Raw genomic sequence first — 8,854 nt, forward strand, 5'->3', positions numbered from 1 at the left:
CTGCCAGACAACGAAGCATAAAGTAATGGTGGCTTCAGTGATTAGTTGGGCCAACACACATTTACATTTTATATTTTAGTCATTTAGCAGACGCTCTTATCCAGAGCGACTTACAGTAGTGAATGCATACATTTCATACCTTTCATTTCATGCATTTATTATTATTATTTTTTGTACTAAAACACACCATGTACTGGCAAAGTGGCAATTCTTTATTCACTTATTGTCCACTGATTTTGGAATCAATTTCAGTCGATGGTTGAGAACAGGGGCACAACTTTCACTGGGGACAAGGGGGACATGCCCCCCCCCCCCACACACACACACATTCTGAAAGTGCATTTTTGTCACCTCCCAGTTTTATCATTGGAATGTGATACAAAATGAGTGTGCTTTAGGACCATATGGACGCCTCCGAGTGGTCTGGTAGGCTGTTTAGAGTGCTTATCCGACTGGATAGAAAATAATAATAATAATAATAATTCTGTCCTCCCAAATTTTAAAACCAAAGTTGCACCCCTGGTTGAGAATATCAGCAAAACACAGTGTCCTTGAGGAGAATGACAAGATTCAAGTCAGTGAAAGGGGAAGTACTACAGTTAAAAAGAAAGAGAAATTCTATCCCTATAATTTTTTGCTGTCAGTTCTATCAAACCGCAATCGTATCAAATATTTTAAGAAGACTTAGGCTCTAGATGTCCATAAACAAAACATTGGACTATGCCCTGAAGTTTGTGACAAACGTATATAAAAAAAGAAAGCATTAGAGGCGATGAAAATTGCATCTGTCAAGTACCAAGATCATGTTTATGTAAAGATACGTTTTAAAAGAGAAAGTTCCTCCAACCACCCTCTCTTGTACACATCCCTTGTACACATTTTTCTCTGACTCCATCGGAAGATGAGACATTGAAGACAAACTTGATCATTCAACAGAAAATATTAGTTTTCATTTCCTCTTTCCGCTTTATCGTATTTCTCCACAGTTCGATTGATTCCTTCCAACACCTAAAGACAAAGACAGATTGCTTCTTTATTGCTGACTACCCCATGTGCTGGTGGTTGATGATTGACAAAGGGAAGAGCGAGGCCAGGATCCGTATCCATAAAGCGTCTCAGAATAGGAGTGCTGATCTAGGATCAGTTTGGCCTTTCAGATCATAATTGATAAGATTATCTGGACAGGTGGGGTCCTGCCCCTAGATCAGCTCTCCTACTCTGAGATGCTTTGTGGATACAGGCCCAGATCCAACTCTGGTGCTTTATCTCAGATGACTCATAGACATAGTATGAGAATATATGTTATATTTTTATGGACTGCCATAATGACTGACTGGCTGAAGTTTATGAGCAGCAGTGGGACACTAGGCTATGTTACAGACGAAAACAGAGATTAGTATTTTTTTGGAGTGAATCTGAAAGGAAGAGCTTTTAATAAGTGTGTGTGTGCATGTTCTACATTAAATGTATGGCTTTGCAACTGCCTCTTTAAAGGCACTTTAAAATCTGACTAGATGTGGTTGCCTAGTGAGTGAGGATAGCTATTAGAAATAGAGACACAGTACATTGAGTTGTTGGGACATACAGGGTTATGTTGCCATTCATATTTACTTTATTTGATGTAAATGTGCAAAATACTGTTACACAAGATACACTTTAAAACATATGGTCTATGGTAGCCTCGGACACAGTGTTTCTCCAATATTAATTTAGCAGTGGCGCAAAACCGCTGCTAAATGGTTGTCGCCATTAAAAAAAATATACAGTTGAAGTCGGAAGTTTACATACACCTTAGCCAAACACATTTAAACACAGTTTTTCACAATTCCTGACATTTAATCAGAGTAAAAATTCCCTGTCTTAGGTCAGTTAGGATCACCACTTTATTTTAAGAATGTGAAATGCCAGAATAATAGTAGAGAGAATGATTTCTTTCTTTCATCACATTCCCAGTGGGTCAGAAGTTTACATACACTCAATTAGTATTTGGTAGCGTTCCCTTTAAATTGTTTAACTTGGGTCAAACGTTTCAGGTAGCCTTCCACAAGCTTCCCACAATACGTTGGGTGAATTTTGGCCCATTCCTCCTGACAGAGCTGGTGTAACTGAGTCAGGTTTGTAGACCTCCTTGCTCGCACACACTTTTTCAGTTCTGCCCACACATTTTCTATGGGATTGAGGTCAGGGCTTGATGGCCACTCCAATACCTTAACTTTGTTGTCCTTAAGCCATTTTGCCACAACTTTGGAAGTATGCTTGGGGTCATTGTCCATTTGGAAGACCCATTTGCGACCAAGCTTTAACTTCCTAACAGATGTCTTGAGATGTTGCTTCAATATATCCACATAGTTTTCCAGCCTCATGATGCCATCTATTTTGTGAAGTGCACCAGTACTTCCTGCAGCAAAGCACCCCCACAACATGATGCTGCCACCCCCGTGCTTCACGGTTGGAATGGTGTTCTTCGGCTTGCAAGCCTCCTCTTTTTCCTCCAAACATAACAATGGTCCTTATGGGCAAACTTTCCCGAGGCGGATCCTCTTTTTGGTCCACCACCCAGGACAATGGATCGGATCCCAGCCAGCGACCCAAAACAACGGCGCCGCAGAAAGGGCAGACGGAGCGGTCTTCTGGTCAGGTTCCGTAGACGGGCACATTGCGCACCGTTCCCGAGTATACTACTCGCCAATGTCCAGTCTTTTGACAACAAGGTAGACCAAATCCAAGCAAGGGTTGCCTTCCAGAGAGACATCAGAGAATGTACGTTCTTTGTTTCACAGAAACATAGCTCACTCGGGATACGTTATGAGTCGTTACAGCCACCTGGTTTCTTCACGCATCGCGCCGACAGAAACAAACATCTCTCTAGTAAGAAGAAGGGCGGGGGTGTATGCCTTATGATTAATGAGACGTGGTGTAATCATAACAACATACAGGAACTCAAGTCCTTTTGTTCACCTGACCTAGAATTCCTTACAATCAAATACCGACCGCATTATCTACCAAGAGAATTCTCTTCGATTATAATCACAATCGTGTATATCCCCCCCAAGCAGACACATCGACGGCCCTGAAAGAACTTCATTGGACTCTATGTAAACTGGAAACCATATATCCTCAGGCTGCCTTTATTGTAGCTGGGGATTTTAACAGGGCTAATCTGAAAACAAGGCTCCCTAAATTTTAGCAGCATATCGAATGCACGACCCGGGCTGGTAAAACCCTGGATCATTGTTACTCTAACTTCCGTGATGCATACAAAGCCCTCCCCCGCCCTTCTTTCGGAAAATCTGACCACGACTCCATTTTGCTGCTCCCAGCCTATAGACAGAAACTAGAACAGGAAACGCCCGTGCTCAGGTCTGTTCAACGCTGGTCCGACCAATCGGATTCCAAGCTTCAAGATTGCTTCGATCACGTGGACTGGGATATGTTCCGCATAGCGTCGGACAATAACATTGATGAATACGCTGATTCGGTGAGCGAGTTTATTAACAAGTGCATCGGTGATATTGTACCAAGAGCGACTATTAAAACCTTCTCCAACCAGAAACCGTGGATTGATAGCAGCATTCGCGCAAAACTGAAAGCGCGAACCACTGCTTTTAAGCAGGGCAAGGCGACCGGAAACATGACCGAATACAAACAGTGTAGCTATTCCCTCTGCAAGGCAATCAAACAAGCTAAGCATCAGTATAGAGACAAAGTAGAGTCGCAATTCAACGGCTCAGACACGAGAGGCATGTGGCAGAGTCTACAGTCAACAACTTCTTTGCTCGCTTTGAGGACAATACAGTGCCACCGACACGGCCCACTACCAACACCTCTCCTTCACTGCAGCCGACATGAGTAAAACATTTAAACGTGTTAACCCTCGCAAGGCTGCCGGCCCAGACGGAATCCCCAGCCGCGTCCTCAGAGCATGTGCAGACCAGCTGGGTGGTGTGTTTAGGGACATATTCAATCAATCCTTATCCCAGTCTGCTGTTCCCACATGCTTCAAGAGGGCCACCATTGTTCCTGTTCCCAAGAAAGCTAAGGTAACTGAGCTAAATGACTATCGCCCCGTAGAACTCACTTCCGTCATCATGAAGTGCTTTGAGAGACTAGTCAAGGACCATATCACCTCCACCCTACCTGACACCCTAGACCCACTCCAATTTGCTTACCACCCCAGTAGCTCCACAGACGACGCAATCGCAATCACACTGCACACTGCCCTAACCCATCTGGACAAGAGGAATACCTATGTAAGAATGCTGTTCATCAACTACCACTCAGCATTTAACACCATAGTACCCACCAAACTCGTCATTAACTTTTTAGGGTATAGGGGGCAGTATTTTCGATTTCGAATGAAAAGCGTGCCCAGAGTAAACTGCCTAATACTCAGGCCCAGAGTCAAATATTTGCATATTATTAGTAGATTTGGATAGAAAACAATCAGATGTTTCTAAAACTGTTTGAATGATGTCTGTGAGTATAACAGAACTCATATGGCAGGCAAAAACCTGAGAAAATTCCAACCAGGAAGTGTGGAAATCTGAGAATTGTAGTTCTTCTTTTGAAACCCTATCAAAACTAGTGTCTGTGGGGTCACGTTGCACTTCCTAAGGCTTCCATTGGCTGTCAACAGCCTTTACATTTTTTTTCATCCTTCTCCTGTTACTGGGCAGAGAATAGTAGCTCAGTCAATGAGTGGACTGCCTATGGACAAAGGGCTTGGTGATGCGCGATCCCGCGAGCGCGCCGTTCCTTCTTTTTCTCCTGGAATGAATACGCTATTGTCCGGTTGGAATATTATCAACGTTTTATGTTAAAAACACCCTAAGGATTGATTGTAAACAACGTTTGACATGTTTCTACGACCGGTAATGGAACAGTTTGAGTTTTCGTCTCTGGTACTGCGCTCGCGCGTTATGCCTTTGGATAGTGATCTGAACGCACGAACAAAACGGAGGTATTTGGACATAAATATGGAGTATTTCGAACAAAACTAACATTTCTTGTCGAAGTAGGAGTCCTCGGAGTGCATTCTGACGAAGATCAGCAAAGGTAAGAGAATATTTATAATACTAATTCAGAGTTTTGTTGATGCCAGAACTTGGCGGGTAGCTGTATAGCTTGCTTCGATGGCTGAGCTATGTACTCAGAATATTGAACAATGTGCATATTCTAGTTTCTGGGCCAGAGTAGTAACCAGTTTAATTTGGGTACGTTTTTCATCCGGCCGTGAAAATACTGCCCCCTATACTTTAAGAAGTTAAGTTCCTCGGACAAACTGAAATGGTCCACCCACACAGACAGTGTGGTGAAGAAGGCACAACAGCGCCTCTTCAACCTCAGGAGGCTGAAGAAATTCGGCTTGTCACCAAAAAACACTCACAAACCTTTACAGATGCACAATCGAGAGAATCCTGTCGGGCTGTATCACCGCCTGGTACGGCAACTGCTCCGCCCACACCGTAAGGCTCTCCAGAGGGTAGTGAGGTCTGCACAACGCATCACCGGGGGCAAACTACCTGCCCTCCAGGACACCTACACCACCCGATGTCATAGGAAGGCCAAAAAGATCATCAAGGACAACAACCACCCGAGCCACTGCCTGTTCACCCCGCTATCAACCAGAAGGCGAGGTCAGTACAGGTGCATCAAAGCTGGGACCAAGAAACTGAAAAACAGCTTTTATCTCAAGGCCATCAGACTGTTAAACAGCCATCACTAACATTGAGTGGCTGCTGCCAACATACTGACTCAAATCTCTAGCCACTTTAATAATAAAAAATTGGGATGTAATAAATGTATCACTAGCCAATTTAAACAATGCCACTTTATATAATGTTTACATACCCTACATTACTCATCTCATATATATACCGTACTCTAAACCATCTACTGCATCTTGCCTATACCGTTCGTCCATCGTTCATCCATATATTTTTATGTACATATTCTTATTCATTCCTTTACACTTGTGTGTTTAATGTAGTTGTTGTGAAATTGTTAGATTACTTGTTAGATATTACTGCATGGTCAGAACTAGAAGCACAAGCATTTCGCTACACTCGCATTAACATCTGCTAACCATGTGTATGTGACGAATAAAATTGGATTTGATTTCATTTTACAACGTTCCTCACTGAGTTCCCTGAATTCCTATTGGATCTTGTAGTCATGGCAGATAATATTTTCATTTTTGATGACTTTAATATTCACATGGAAAAGTCCACAGACCCACTCCAAAAGGCTTTCGGAGCCATCCTAGACTCAGTGGGTTTTGTCCAACATGTCTCCGGACCTACTCACTGCCACAGTCATACTCTGGACCTAGTTTTGTCCCATGGAATAAATGGTGTGGATCTTATTGTTTTTCCTCATAATCCTGGACTATCGGACCACCATTTTATTATGTTTGCAATCACAACAAATAATCTGCACAGACCCCAACCAAGGATCATCAAAAGCCGTCAAATCATCAAAACCCAAAGATTCCTAGATGCCCTTCCAGACTCCCTCCACCTACCCAAGGACGTCAGAGTACAGAAATCAGTTACCACCTAACTGAGGTACTCAATTTAACCTTGCGTAATACCCTAGGCCTAGATGCAGTCACACCCCTAAAAAGAAAAAAATATTTGTCATAAGATACTAGCTCTCTGGCATACAGAAAATACCAGAGCCCTGAAGCAAGCTTCCAGAAAATTGGAACGGAAATGGCACTACACCAAACTGGAAGTCTTCCGACTAACTTGGAAAGACAGTACTGTGCAGTATCGAACAGCCCTCACTGCTGCTCGATCATCATATTTTCCAACTTAATTGAGGAAAATAAGAACAATCCAAAATTAATTTTTGATACTGTCGCAAAGCTAACTAAAAAGCAATATTCCCCAAGAGAGGATGGCTTTCACTTCAGCAGTGATATATTCATGAACTTCTTTGACGAAAAGATCATGATCATTAGAAAGCAAATTACGGACTCTTCTTTAAATCTGCGTATTTCTCCAAATCTCAATTGTCCTGAGCCTGCACAACACTGCCAGGACCTAGGATCACGGGAGACACTCAAGGTTTTCAATACTATATCTCTTGACACATTGATGAAAATAGTCATGGCCTCTAAACCTTCAAGCTGCATACTGGACCCTATTCCAACTAAACTACTGAAAGAGCTGCTTCCTGTGCTTGGACCTCCTATGTTGAACATAAAAAACGGCTCCCTATCCACCGGATGTGTACCAAACTCACTAAAAGTGAGTGAAAAAGCCAAACCTTGACCAAGAAAATATAAAAAACTATCGGCCTATATTGAATCTCCCATTCCTCTCAAAATGTTTAGAAAAAGCTGTTGCGCAGCAACTCACTGCCTTCCTGAAGACAAACAATGTATACGAAACGCATCAGTCTGGTTTTAGACCCCATCATAGCACTTGTGAAGGTGGTAAATGACTTTTTAATGGTGTCAGACCGAGGCTCTGCATCTGTCCTCATGCTCCTAGACCTTAGTGCTGCTTTTGATACCATCTATCACCACATTCTTTTGGAGAGATTGGAAATTCTAATTGGTCTACACGGACAAGTTCTGGCCTGGTTTAGATCTTATCTGTCGGAAAGATATCAGTTTGTACCTTTAGATGGTTGGTCCTCTGACAAATCAACTGTACATTTTGATGTTCCTCAAGGCTCCGTTTTAGGACCACTATTGTTTTCACTATATATTTTACCTCTTGGTGATGTCATTCGGAAACATAATGATAGACATAAGGAAGTGGATGGCGTCAAATTTTTCTACTTTTAAACTCAGACAAAACAGAGATGCTAGTTCTAGGTCCCAAGAAAGAAAGCAATCTTCTGTTGAATCTGACGATTAAACCTGATGGTTGTACAGTCGTCTCAAATAAAACTGTGAAGGACCTTAGCTTTACTAGAATCTTAACTAGAACCCACAAATCTGATCATATTACTCCAGTGCTAGCCTCTCTACACTGGCTTCCTGTTAAGGCTAGGGCTGATTTCAAGGTTTTACTGCTAACCTACAAAGCATTATATGGGCTTGCTCCTACCTATCTTTCCAATTTGGTCCTGCCGTACATATCTACATGTATGCTACGGTCACAAGTCGCAGGCCTCCTCACTGTCCCTAGAATTTCTAAGCAAACAGCTGGAGGCAGGGCTTTCTAGAGCTCCATTTTTATGGAATGGTCTGCCTATCCATGTGAGAGACGCAGACTCGGTCTCGACCTTTAAGTCTTTATTGAAGACTAATTTCTTCAGTAGGTCCTACGATGTAGTGTAGTCTGGCCCAGGAGTGTGAAGGTGAACGGAAAGGCACTGTAGCAACGAACCGCCCTTGCTGTCTCTGCCTGGCCGGTTACCCTCTCTCCACTGGGATTCTCTGCCTCAAACCCTATTACAGGGGCTGAGTCACTGGCTTACTGGTGCTCTTCCATGCCGTCCCTAGGAGGGGTGCGTCACTTGAGTGGGTTGAGTCGTGATCTGACGTGATCTTCCTGTCCGGCTTGGCACCCCCCCTTGGGTTCGTACCGTGGGGGAGATCTTCGTGAACTATACTCGGCCTTGTCTCAGGATAGTAGGTTGGTGTTTGAAGATATCCCTCTAGTGGTGTGGGGGCTGTGCTTTGGCAAAGTGGGTGGGGTTATATCCTGCCTGGCCCTGTCCGGGGGTATCGTCGGACGGGGCCACAGTGTCTCCCGACCCCTCCTATCTCAGCCTCCAGTATTTATGCTGCAATAGTTTATGTGTCAGGGGGCTAGGGTCAGTCTGTTATATCTGGAGTATTTTTCCTGTCTCATCCGGTGTCCTGTGTGAATTTAAGTATGCGTTCTCTAATTCT

Source organism: Salmo trutta, chromosome 21 (genome assembly GCF_901001165.1).
Source record: "Salmo trutta chromosome 21, fSalTru1.1, whole genome shotgun sequence".
In the NCBI taxonomy this organism is placed as follows: domain Eukaryota; kingdom Metazoa; phylum Chordata; class Actinopteri; order Salmoniformes; family Salmonidae; genus Salmo; species Salmo trutta.